The sequence below is a fragment of the Nicotiana tabacum genome, chromosome 22 (assembly GCF_000715075.1).
Source record: "Nicotiana tabacum cultivar K326 chromosome 22, ASM71507v2, whole genome shotgun sequence".
Lineage (NCBI taxonomy): Eukaryota > Viridiplantae > Streptophyta > Magnoliopsida > Solanales > Solanaceae > Nicotiana > Nicotiana tabacum.
The window spans coordinates 217,403,099-217,416,127 of NC_134101.1; the positions used below are offsets into that span (position 1 = coordinate 217,403,099).

The 13,029-nt window shown below is 36.7% G+C and overlaps 1 pseudogene; it reads left to right on the forward strand.

Annotated features, from left to right (window-relative positions):
• Positions 1-463: 463 nt before the first annotated feature.
• LOC107821911 (putative late blight resistance protein homolog R1A-4) lies at positions 464-10,529 on the forward strand (annotated as a pseudogene).
• The last annotated feature ends 2,500 nt before the right edge of the window (positions 10,530-13,029 follow it).

Sequence of the window (13,029 nt, forward strand, 5' to 3'; positions counted from 1 at the left end):
AAATATAAAAAAAATGACAATGCTTATCATTATAGTGATTTTTTTTTTTTAAATATCACTACTACTAACAACAACATACACAATATAATCACATATAGTGGGGTCTGAGAGGGTAGTGTGTACACACACCTTACCCCTGTTTTTGTGGAGGTAAAGAGACTATTTTCAATAGACCCTCGACTCAGTCAAGCATAGATGCCACAATAATAACAAGAAATAAGACGGGACAACATCGAAAAATCATGTAAAAGCAGCATACACAACAAGATAATAAGATGATCGAAAAAAAACGACATGTATTCAAATAAACCTACTACCAATCAAATGCGAGCGTACGTACTAACACTACTGGTATAAATAATCTAGACTACCTACCTACTATCCTAATCTTCAACATCCACACCTTCCTGTCATAAATCATGTTTTTGATCAGCTATAATTGCGCTATATGCCTAATTACCTCAGCCCAACTCTTCTTAACTCTACCTCTCCTAAGGCCATTCAATGTAAACGTGTCACGCTCTTTATTCACATGTGCAAACCATCTTTGCCGTTGTTAGCTTACTATTACAAAAATTCATGCTTGCGCGCCACTGCTCATCGGCATGCGCTCCTTTTGTTCTCTCATGTCAGTAAGTTTAGTCAGTCATCTGTCTACGCTCCTTTTATTCTCTCACATCTCTTCACTTAAGCTTATAACAACCATCTCTAATTAGCTATTTCAAGGCTAAAGAAATTTCATGTGTAAGGTGCTCTCCATTAAGGTGTGTAGCTCTTTGTTCGTTAGTAATTTGTTTCCTTTTGCTCTGATTATCTAACATGCTTCTACTTTCTTTTTCTTCTTTTTTTTCGGTTACCTTATTTTATTTTAAATGTCTAAAATTCTCAAAACTTACATGGGTTAAATTTTTACCCAACGCAATTTCCCAATTCACCACCGCCGGCACTCCATTATATCCCTTCTTTACCAACTTGCCTTCTTTACCGGCCAGCTTTCCGATGGGTTCTTTACCAATGATTTTTTTTTTTTTGGGTTATTTGTTCATCCTGTTTGGTTCTCAAGTTGTGATTTGTAGGTCTTGTATGAGTTTTTTAAAAGTGGTTTTGAAAAGCAAATGAAAAGGAAGACAAGAGGGAGAAATGAGTTGTCCGAGTAATATTATCCGGCCAAGTTCCCGATGAGGTTTTTGCCGGAGGGCTAATACTTGTTGTTTTTGTCTAGACTTTAATCACAAAGGGGTCGTTGGCTGCAGCAGTGAAAAATTAAATGAGAACTTCCATATAAACATTCTGCACATTTTTACGAAATGTGGTTATTTATCATTATCTTTGGATTAAGGATAAGTGAAGGGCTAATGGTGTTTGGGTCGGCTAAATAGGTTACGAATTAATGGTTGGGTTTGGCAAAATGAATTGGGTAACAAATATGTTTATAGCCCTCCACGTGGTCATTTAATTGGTGGATCCGAGTGTTTTAATGGTAGTGGGGTATTCCTGCTAAAAAATGACAGTAATGGTATATAGATTCAAATAGTATACCGGAGGGTAGATATAAGCAATATTTGCAAGTAGAGGGACACATATAGCCCTTTGCCGTTCTAAATATAGACCAAAAAGAAAGTGTGTCATGGAAATTGTGACAGAGGGGGTGATAAACAGAGCTATTTTGGACACTGCTGTTAGATGCTGTTTTTTGTTTAGCTATCTCCTTCTCTTTGTTGGTGTTGAAACGTATTTGCAAATAATTCCTTGATATATAGTGTCGTCTTTAGAATGCAAATAGACGGACAATTATTGATGTATAACAATAACTAATATACGTATTCAATATGAAATCTTAGTGGGAAAGTCTGCTTTGGAACGTAAGTGTTATGGAGAATACTTTGAAAAATAGGTCAAAACCAAATTGGCATAATTTAATTATATTTTTAAGAATGAACATTGTGCATAGTTGCAGTCCTAAAATTGAAGTTTTCCTTTCAGTTACACTGTTGTCCTCGTCCTTCAAAATCTTGAAATGGATCTGAGCACAACATACTGGTACACCTGGCCAAATGATTTGGTGGGTGAGTTTTGCGTTGGCGTCCATGATGAATGCCACTACCGGATACTTAAAATGGAAGCAAGATTCTTGAAATGCATCTTGCGTGTATTGACCGAGTATTCACTCCCCAAGTCTTTAAAGAATCACTTCTTCTTCATAAATAATCAAGTAAGTGATATGTCTACGATTTGCAGTAATTATAAGAATAATAGGCTTTCTGATGGTCGTATTGGTATAGCGAGTAACTTAGTACGAAAAGCTATTCAGCCAAAGATCAGGGAAATTCTTGTCCGGTTATGGAAATCAAATAAGCCGTGGGGGACGTATTGTGTTGATATGTTCAGTATTGTCTCATTTACTTTGGAGGATTTGGTCGATTGCATGGCTGATCGTCTTGCTCCTGATCTACTTGAGAAAATGAAGTCTCTTTCTTCCAAGCTAACATTCGAGAGAAGGTTGCGCTGGTCCATCAGAGATGGGTTTGCTAATCGCGAAAACAACATAGATATCTGGCTGCAGTTTACCAGCGACATATCTTATTCAGTGGCATGCCTGAATTGTTTGTATTGGCTTGATGACATCCCCGAAGAAATTGCCCGAGGACTTAGGCAATGTCTTTCTGCATTGATTAGAAGGTGTGAGGAATTAATCCAGATTGATGCCAGAGAGGTTCTTACTCGTCTGCATAAAGCTTCAGAGCTGTTGTTGACTTTTGATACTTCAATAAACGATCTTCCATTATATTTTGTGGACTTTGTCCTAGACAGTGTGGTTCAGTTACACAATTCTAAGGAAAATTCAAAGTTTCCAACCAAGGGTCTGTCTGAAACTCTGCATTATCTGGGGACTTCAATAGCTGATCGGTTAACACAGAGCACTGAGAATCTTAAATTGAAAGGACAGGAAGTAATACGAAGGATATATGTTTTACGAGCTGAAGTTATGGAAAAGGAAGCAGAGGCAACCAATCACTCTTTTGCTATCAATCCAAAGGTATTTTATGGATTTCTTACTATTTGCCATAGTTTATTTATTTTCGGTAATAAATGTGAAATTTTACCACACTAACAACCAAATTGATACACCCAAAAGAGCACCTAGAACTTTAACCCCCTTCTAGAAATGTTGTTAATAGTCAGCTAGGCCTCAAAGAAAGAACAGCTAATTACATAATTTGTGGAATAACACTTGATATCTACTAGCTCTTTTTGTACCCTGTAACATCTCTAATCTACACTTAATCTCCTGCTGTATTTGTTCTACGACAAGATTGCTATTTACAGTTATATTCCTAAGCTGCTTCCAATTCCTTGCTATTTGCCATAATTGTTTGCTTTCACTTTTTTATTTTATTTATGCGCATTGGACCTTAATAGTTTTTGATGCATTGATATCTTAAATGTCATATTGTCGTGAATTACTTTATCTTAATAGTTCTTCCAACATTTCTACTTCTGGTAAATTTAGAGAAACAAGACTTTTAAAACAGTTCTTAATTAGAAAGAAAAATTTATTATTTAGGAATTTTAAGGTCACAATTACCTGAAGGACCGTAAAGAAGGTCCTACTTCATATTAAGCTTATACATTAATTCAAAACATTAAAATATGTTGGAGGAATTCAAATTAGCTAGACTAAACCAAGATAACAATCAAAGATGCTCCTAGGAGGACCCTTCACCCTTGATAACATATATATACGATTGCATTCAGTAAAGTAATCAATCTTGTGAACACAAAGTCACTGATAGTCAAACATCATTGCTTATACAATGCTAGAAAAGCATCCAAATAAAGTGTAAAGTTCCAAAGCAATAGCCAAACATAAACCTTGGAGTTCATCTTGAAAACAGAAGGTTTATGCTGACATGCTAGATTGGGTTCTATATATAGTATATGTATCTAACTTATACTTCATTTTAGTTTCTCAGTTTCCAAGTTATCAAAGTCTTGAAATAAGTAAACTCAAAACATGGTTGCCATTACTTTATTCTTAAAAGTAATGAATATAAAAAGAATAAACTACGGTGACATGATAAGTTAGGGGCCATCCTTTTGTGAGTTTAATCAATTAATAGAAGTTCCTTCCTTTTTATGGAGTCATAGAAGGCGAAAAGCTCTAAAAAAAAATACTGCAGGTCTATTAGGGCTTTAAGCGCAAAGGGAATTTAAAGTTTGTGCTTTAGTAAAAAAAGGTGCAAGTACGGCTAAAAAATAAAACATATATGTAAGTCAAGAACAAAGTAATAAATTCATTTATAATATTTTCCTTTACATATAATACATTTATTTTCTGATTATATTTGTCGTTTAGTGACCACTTGATTCCCGATAAAACTCATGGGCAATGAGGTGCATGTCTTAGCGCCTTGCCTTTCACTGAAGTGCAGCTTAAGCGAGGTGAAGTGCCCTCCATGAGCTTTTCTGAGCTTCAGGGCTTTAGCGTGCTTTAAATGAGCCTTTGACAACTAGCTTTGGAGCTAAGAGAACAATTAGGAACGGCTACTGAAGAGCAACGTAACGTGATAATCCACCACCTTATCTGTCTCAGCCTTCAGCTCCTATTATTCTACCTCCTTATCCTATTGTAACATTCCTTAAATACTCTTCTTCTTATCTTATAAGGGAAAAAAGAATAATAAATATGTTTTAGCTGGATTTTAACATTGAATTTCTAGGTGTATTCTTGTACACACGATAATCGAGTTGTAATTTTGGGGTAAAGTAGAGTTTAGTAGTAAATTTTTGCCAAAAAAAAAAGTAACTGTAATTTTATGAATTTGTTCATTCCCATTGAAGATAATGGGGTAGGATCTCTTTTGTTAGAAGAACAATTCGTGCAAATATTAAGCTGGAATTTCGATGATAATACAACAACAACAACAACTACCCAGTAAAATCCCATAAAGTGGGGTCTGGGGGGTAATGTGTACGCAGACCTTACCCCTACCCCGATAGGGCAGAGAGGCTGTTTCCGATAGACCCTCGGCTCAGAGAAGAAAAAAGAAAGAGAGAGAAAAAATAATTCATTAGTAACTCCAGTAGAAACCGTAATAGTAACAGAAGCATAACAACCAAAAGATAAATGACATGCAATAACAGTAACCAGTAACTAAGGCCCGGGGCTAAGATAAACAACAAGGATAGTGTGGATTCAACATAAACTGCAAGCCATCTAAGATCAACCCTAATCCTACCCCGCCTCACCCCCGGTATGAAGTAAGGAAAGCTCTACTACCCCCTAACCTATAACCCTAATCGATGATAATGGATTTTTATTTTCTGTTTCATTTCTTTCTAGGGGAGAAGAAATAATTTATAGGTTTCGGCTTAATTCTTACAATGAATTGTTGAGGTTTTTCTTATGTACATGATAATTGGGATTGTATTTCGAAGAAGCATTGAGTGTCATCAGAAAAATTGTTTATTTAGTGTGGGCCCATTCTTACATGACATGGAAAATAAAGGGATTTATATTAAATGCAATGCTACATCACATATTCGGCAGCTTCTCCGGCTGCTTTTATTTTTAAAGAGATTGGTGCTAATTTGAGTTGTCTCAAAATAAAGACAAGTGACTTTATGTTTTAGTTTCACTAACTAACTAATTTCAGTGACCATTTAAGAAATAGACTTCTTTATATGAGATGCTTAAGGTGGAAGGCCTAATTACGAATTTAAGAACTTATGGCTAAAGTGCTAAACTAATTTCATAGTTTTGCACATAGGAATATGAATACTGAATAGATATAGCAATAAAATGAATGCCATGAATATCTTACAACTCGATTCAATAATTTGGGTAGACTCTAGCAAACTGGAAAAGTTGAGCTACCAACTTTCATAGCTGATGTGATTTGCAGAAGTACCTTCTTAATGAAAGCAACACATGCAATTGCTTTAGCAAATACAATGAAGTATTAATTTAACCTTCCTTTGGTTTCTGGCAGAGCATCCAAGACTTATGCACTCATTACTCAAGGAGAGAGCAAAAGTTGATGATAGACCCCTTCACGTGTATGAAATGGTTGGAGAAGCATGGAGAGATAAAAATCAGACATGTGGCCTTGGAGCTCGATATAAGACTTCAATATCTACAATTCATTCTGAAGAGACAGCCAAGTGGGCAGGAGGAGTTCAATCTTGTCCACCAAACCATGAAAACCATAGGAACCAACATTCATGAGGCATGTATTAATGCAAAATACGGAAGAGTAGACTTTGCTCTGTCGATCTTGGAATCACAACTGACTTCTATGCTCAAAGATTTTGATCTTCGACAAGAAGTAGAACGTGCTCATTCCCTCCTGAGTTCTTCCGCAAATGACTCTGATCTTCAGTGTGAAGAAAACAGTCCTCCCCTCTACTTCAAGAAGGCATTGTTGGCACAGGGTGCACCCATGCCTACTCAACTTGCAATAGAATTTATCAGCACTCTTCTTCTGAATCTGAAGTGTTTAGTGAGCTACAGACTCAAACCTAAGGCTACTGTGAAAAGAGAAATGGAAATATTTGAAGTAAAGCTGAGCTTTCTCAGGGGATTCCTCAAGTTGACGTCCATATTTTTCATCAAATCCGAGAGACTGGAGAATCTCGTGGCTCGTATTATAGCTCTAGTTGGTGAAGCAGCATGCATTTCTTATTGGTGTTATCCTGAAAAGTTAAGTAGAAAGATGGAACATGAAATGAGTCACACAATTTCGGATCTTTTGAGTAGGATGAAATCTTTTGAGGCAGAGATGAGAGACAACTATCTCATAGCCCTAGAGGCTTCACATTCTTCACAATCAGAATATCGTACTCCCTACAGCAGCAAGCTTGTTGTAGCCGTTATTGATTCTCTTGTCGACAATTTCATGGAGCTTGCTGATAAAGGGAGTACGTCCTTGATTTCTAAAGCTCTCCGAATTGAAACCATCCATCAAGACCAGAGTTTCTTGATAACTTTGTTGAAGGATTTGCGGAGACAGTGTAGTGAGAATATAAAGTTTGATGATCTCTTGACATATGTCAAGGCTCAATCTGACAAGATGAATCAAGCAGCTCCTTCAGTTCCTCTTGATTTGTTGAAGGAAGAAGAGGTGTCAACGCAAGTAACTTCTTCACTTCTTCAACTGACAGTAATCATCAAACTCATCAAGGCAGAATTCTTTCTGATGGATCTACAGCAATCCATTCCCAACTCAACGGTTTCTTGGAAAGGTGAAATCCCAATCCTTTCTGAGGAGCTGAAAGCCTTGACAACAATTGCAATAGATGTTCTTTGGCAATGTGATTGTCACTCAAGGAACGTTGAAGCTCTATCTGACAGTTTTGAACATGTCATCAACGTCTGTGACATAACAAATGTGACTGAACACATGGATGAAATGTTGTTTCATGGCCCATTTGAATTATCAGTGAAGGTAAAGCTTATCAAGTCAGAGATCAGTTTAAGGAAACTCTTGAAGAATCAGATCAATATAGTAGATCCTGTGAAGGATAATTTTGATAACCTTCTGATGGATCTTGAATTTCTGGGAACGCTTCTCTTGGATCTGCCAGAGCAATATGCAAAGCAAGAAAGAAGAAACCATCTCTTAAGTTGTGTTGATGTGGTGGCTGCCGAAATAGATACCATCATTGAGTCTCATTGCTCAAAAAAAGATGTTGAAGGGATGGCAGGAAGAATGGACCTTCAACTCTCTGATGTGCTACAGAAAATAAAGTTGATCAAGGCAGAGGACAGAGAAATTTGTCCTAAAATTCCAAAACTGTCAAGAACTAATTTCCCCATGACTGATGGACTAGGTTTTCTTGATTTACTCGTTGAAAATCTAGCAGAGATCTTAAACTTTAAGGGTGACCGGATTATTCTCTTAAAGCGTCAAGTCGAGACGATTCAAAGGGAGCTTAAATTTCTAAGAGAATTTCTTGAGAAAATTGCCCAGCAGCGTAATGAGCATGTTGAGTTGAGAAGTGTATGGGAAAAAGTGGTAGGTGTAGCGTATGAAGTGGAATATGCCATTGACTCATATGTTGCTAATGGAGGTGGTACGATTTGGCACCATACATTTTCTGATATTGTAGAAGATATAAAGCTTATCAAAGGAAGAGTCATAAAGATCTCAACCAGTGACTTGTATGATTCCAGAACACATTCTCTTGGCGAGATTTCCCGTATCTCCACTCATATTGAGAAGCCAACTATAAATGAAGCAGTAGTGGGCTTTGAAGATGTCTTGGCAACATTAAAGCAGAGAGTAATTGGAGGATCCCCTGACTTAGATGTTATAACCATTTTTGGAATGCCTGGACTTGGAAAGACCACTTTGGCCAAGAAAGTATATGATGATTGCAAAGCTGTCAATCGCTTTGATGTTTGTGTGTGGTGCTGCATTTCTGAAAGATATGAAAAGAAATCATTGTTGATTGACATTTTACAACAAATCAATATTGCACTTCCAGAAAATGTTGAAGAAAAGAGTGAGGGAGATTTGGCTGACCTGTTGCGGCGAAGTATCATGGGAAGGAGGTACCTCATTTTCATGGATGATATTTGGACCATTGAAGCATGGGATGATGTCAAGACTCCTTTTAGAGATGATAAGCAAGGAAGTAGAATTATTCTAACGACTCGTCATGCTGAAGTAGCTTCATATGCCAAGTGTACCACAGATCCTTTGCGCCTCCGTTTTTTTCATAATGAAGAAAGTTGGATGTTGTTAGTACAGAAGCTATTTCAAGGCCAACAATGCCCTCCAGAACTTGTGGATGTTGGTAAAAGAATTGCAGAGAAGTGTCAAGGATTACCCCTTTCAGTTGTTTTGGTGGCTGGTCTTCTTGGAAAGATGGAGACTAAAGAAGATGGATGGCTACAAGTTGCAGAAAGTCTAAGCACTACTACAGTTGGTGACTCGAGCAGTAGAGGCATAATAGAGTTAAGTTACAAGCATTTACCTGAATATCTTAAACCTTGTTTTCTTTACTTTGGAGGATTCATGGAAGATGAAGAAATTCCAGTCTCAAAGTTAACATGGAAGTGGATTGCCGAGGGCTTGGTTAGAAAACATAAACCAAAGAGCTTAGAAGATATGGCAGAAGAATACTTGGTCGATCTTATTAGCAGAAGCCTAGTAATGGATGCAAAAATGAGATATAATGGCAGGGTTAAATCGTGCCGAATTCATGATCTATTGCATGAATTTTGTCAGAATAAAGCAAAAGAAGAAAAGTTTTGGCAATATGTATACAGGTACTGTTCATAAATTCCTTTGTATCCTCAATTCCTTTAACTAATTGATATAATTGTTGGTCTTTTCTTCACTATTCTTTATTTTCATTACCAGTTATCAAGATAAGGATTCTCCCGATATTGATTTACAAGATCTAGAGAGACGTCGAATGTTAGTAAGTCCTGATGGCAGATTTGCCTCATTGAGGCTAGTTGGTTCCCCTGTTCGCTCTTTGTTGCTCATGACAGCTAATAATGTAGAGACGAATGTACTGTCTGTCTCCTTCATTAAATGCTTCAGACTCCTTAAGGTGTTGGATTTAGAGAGAATCAACCTGTTGGATTCCTTCCCAGATGAAATTGAACAGCTAATTCATTTGACATTTTTAGCTGTTCGAACTGGCATGACTTCCATTCCCGCCTGGATATACAAGTTGGAAAAGTTGGAAACACTTCTGATTAAAGGATTGAGAGGGGAAGTAGCATTACCAGACAGCCTTTGGGATATGGCAAGGTTGAGACATGTGCACATAAATGATCGTGCTGCTTTTGGTTTCGCAAAGGAGGTCATTGAGAATTCTTCCAAATTAGATGATTTGGAAACATTTTCGACCCCATCTCTTGCTTATGGAGATGACATGGAAAAAATGATGAGGAAGTTCTCCAATCTCAAAAAGTTGAAGTGTAGATTTTTGGAATCCGTCTATTATTCGATGAAGTTGAGAAAGGATTACATTCGTTTCCCCATATTGGACTTTCTAGTTCATCTGGAATCGCTGAAGGTGTTTTCTAATGGCAAAAAACTGTCACAACCCTGTGAATTTAAGTTCCCAGAGAATCTCAAGAAGTTGACACTTTCAAATTTTCGCCTACCCTGGAAAGAAATATCGATAATTGCAAGACTTCCTAACCTTGAGGTACTCAAGTTGCTACGTAAAGCCTTTGAGGGAGAAAAATGGGAAGTCAAAGATGATGAGTTCCCTGCACTCAAAGCGTTGAAACTGGACGATGTAGTTATCTCTCAATGGGATGTCTCTGATGATGCGTTTCCTAGTCTTGAGAAATTGGTTTTGCAAAGATGTAAGAAGCTTAAGGAGATCCCTTCTTGTTTCGGTTACAACTGTTCTATACAAAGCATTGAAGTTAGTTGGTGCAGCCTTTCCGTCACTGAATCGCTAAGCAAATTCAGGATACACAAGTTGATGACATGGGAAATGGTGGATTCAAAATCTTTATCTAGCAAATTCAGGAGTCCCTTGGCCAAGATTCTGCACTAGTAAGTTTATTACATAAATTGTGTGGTCAAACTTTAACTGGTTAAACTAGTTTGATTTATGTCCTGCAGTTTGAGCCAAAGAAGTATTGTATGGTAGTTTTCTAATGATTGATTTTGGATGCAGTTCGTGACAGGTGAGGGCGCGATGCTGTGATTAAGAGGGAAATTCGTGGAAGTTCACACTGCTAGTTATTGTGGACTTTTATCATACAAACTTGAATTGTTTGCTGTGTTTGCTTGTGTAATATGTTTCAAGCCTAAGAATAAATCTTGTGAGACCTTTGTATTTGTCTATGTTTGTTGCTGCAACAATGTTTCAAACATAACACTAAATCATGTGAGACCTTTGTATTTGCTTGTGTAATACTATTGAAATCCTTTTCTCTTTCAAGATTCCCTCCGGTTATTATAGATGCTTTGAACTTACCAAATAAGACTACTTTTGGAATAGTAAACTTTAAAATGAGTTTTTTTCTAATAAAGAAAATAGAGATCATCTTAAACCTGTTATTGTCGATACTAGTTCCAAGGATAGAATAATGTGTGGAAAGATTTTGCTATACTTCAAGCATGCAAGTTTTACCTTTAGGAAAGTGAATATTCCATGTTTCTCAGTTCAAACCCGCTGCTACCAAAAAAAAAAAAAAAATAGTGGTTTCTGTACCACATTATATAAACATGTATGTTTCCTTACATATAGATCACGATTTGTGGCTAGCTAGTTTGGCATGTAGTACAACTCTTCTAGTCTAGAAGTAAAGGGTCGGAAGTTGGTACTTGAGGGCAGAGGCGTATCCAGGATTTTAATATTATGGGTGCACTATTATCTTTAAGATAGATGTTTGGTTCCATTATATAGAATTTTATGATGGCGGCAAGTTGACAAGCAAACTATATTAATACTATATTCGCAAAAAATATCATTCACTTTACAATTTTCCACAATGAGTTTTTATTGAAAACAGTCAATAATAACATCATTACTTACAACAATTTTAAATATCTCACGCTCTATATAGCAAATAAAACATTCATTCAAAAAAGTTTTAAAAACGGCGTTTAATATTGAGCAGGGGTTTTCCTGCTTTGAAACCACTAAGAGCCTCAGAGCCGAGAGAGACAAGTCATGAGTACTTTGCTTTTAGGGATTTCAAAGTTTTTGTACTCAAAAGAACGATTAGGAGAAGAAAATAAAAAAGAAGTAGGAAAAAAGAATTTTTTTTAATAAAAAAGTAAACAAAAAATGTATTTGTTTGTTAATTGAAAAGAAAGAAAGGGCATAGGGATATGTTGTTAATTGAAAAGGGTGTGGGAAATTGGGAATTTATTTATTGTAATTAATTATAAAAGGAATTAATCAAAAAGAATTATATGGGGATCGAACCCATGACCTTGGGGACAAAAAGGAGATAAGAGGGGTACTTAGTCACCAATGCACCATAACAATCACTTGAGCATGGGTGACCACAAATATATTTAAGCATATAATTGAAAAAAAATAGTATTTTATACATAGCCTAGGGAGGGGAGCATGGGTGCATGTACCCCACCCTCCTCCACGTAAATCCGTCTCTGCTTGAGGGTGTGGTTTAGTGGTCAATGAAATTGGTGCAACTATTGATCAGTGTTCAAATTCTAGCTAAAAAAAAAGAAACAAGAAAAAAAAAACCTCAATCAGTGTAATAAGCCTCGATCAACTGAGTTATCTTGTGGTTGTACTCAAGAATATTTACTTGATTTCGATCTTCATTGATTCATTGTTAAAGAAATTCTTTGATATGATCATCATTAGGACCAGTGGACCCACCGCCTTACCTGAGTGCGACCACGAAATTTTATTACAGTCCGCACTATTTTACCTTTTTCAAAACTGCTTCAGTCACATGGGAGCGGCCGCAAACTCTATAGGATTTTTGACAGGCCAACTTCAGAGATTTGGCATTTTGCTCATTTCAACTACACGACCGCGCATAGAATTGTGCGGCCGCGAAGTGTTCAACGCGTTCTGCAAAATTTTGGGTGCGGTTTGCGAAAGTTCACCACTTAGACAGATTTTTCCTTGTCAAATTCCTGCATTGCACAACCAATTCATACATACACTTCACATCCAGTTAGTCCAAATAATGTCTAATCTAAGAAGAAAATCAAAAGAAAGAAAAATACAAGTGTTGCCTCCCAAGAAACGCCTGATTTAACGTCGCGGCACGACATATATTACCATCATTCACTTGAAATGGATCAATGTAACAACATGGCTATCATCAAATTTGCCAAGGTAGTGCTTCACTCGGTGCCCATTGAATCTAATGATCTCACCATTCTTTTTTTCAAATCTAGAGCAATAAAAGGAGTCACATGCACCACTTCAAAGGGACCGCTCCACTTTGACTTTAACTTTCCCAGAAATATCTATAACTGAGAGTTGAATAAGAGAAAAAAGTCACCTTCTTTGAATTCTTTATTCCGTTTATACTTATATGTAGTTACTTCATCTTGT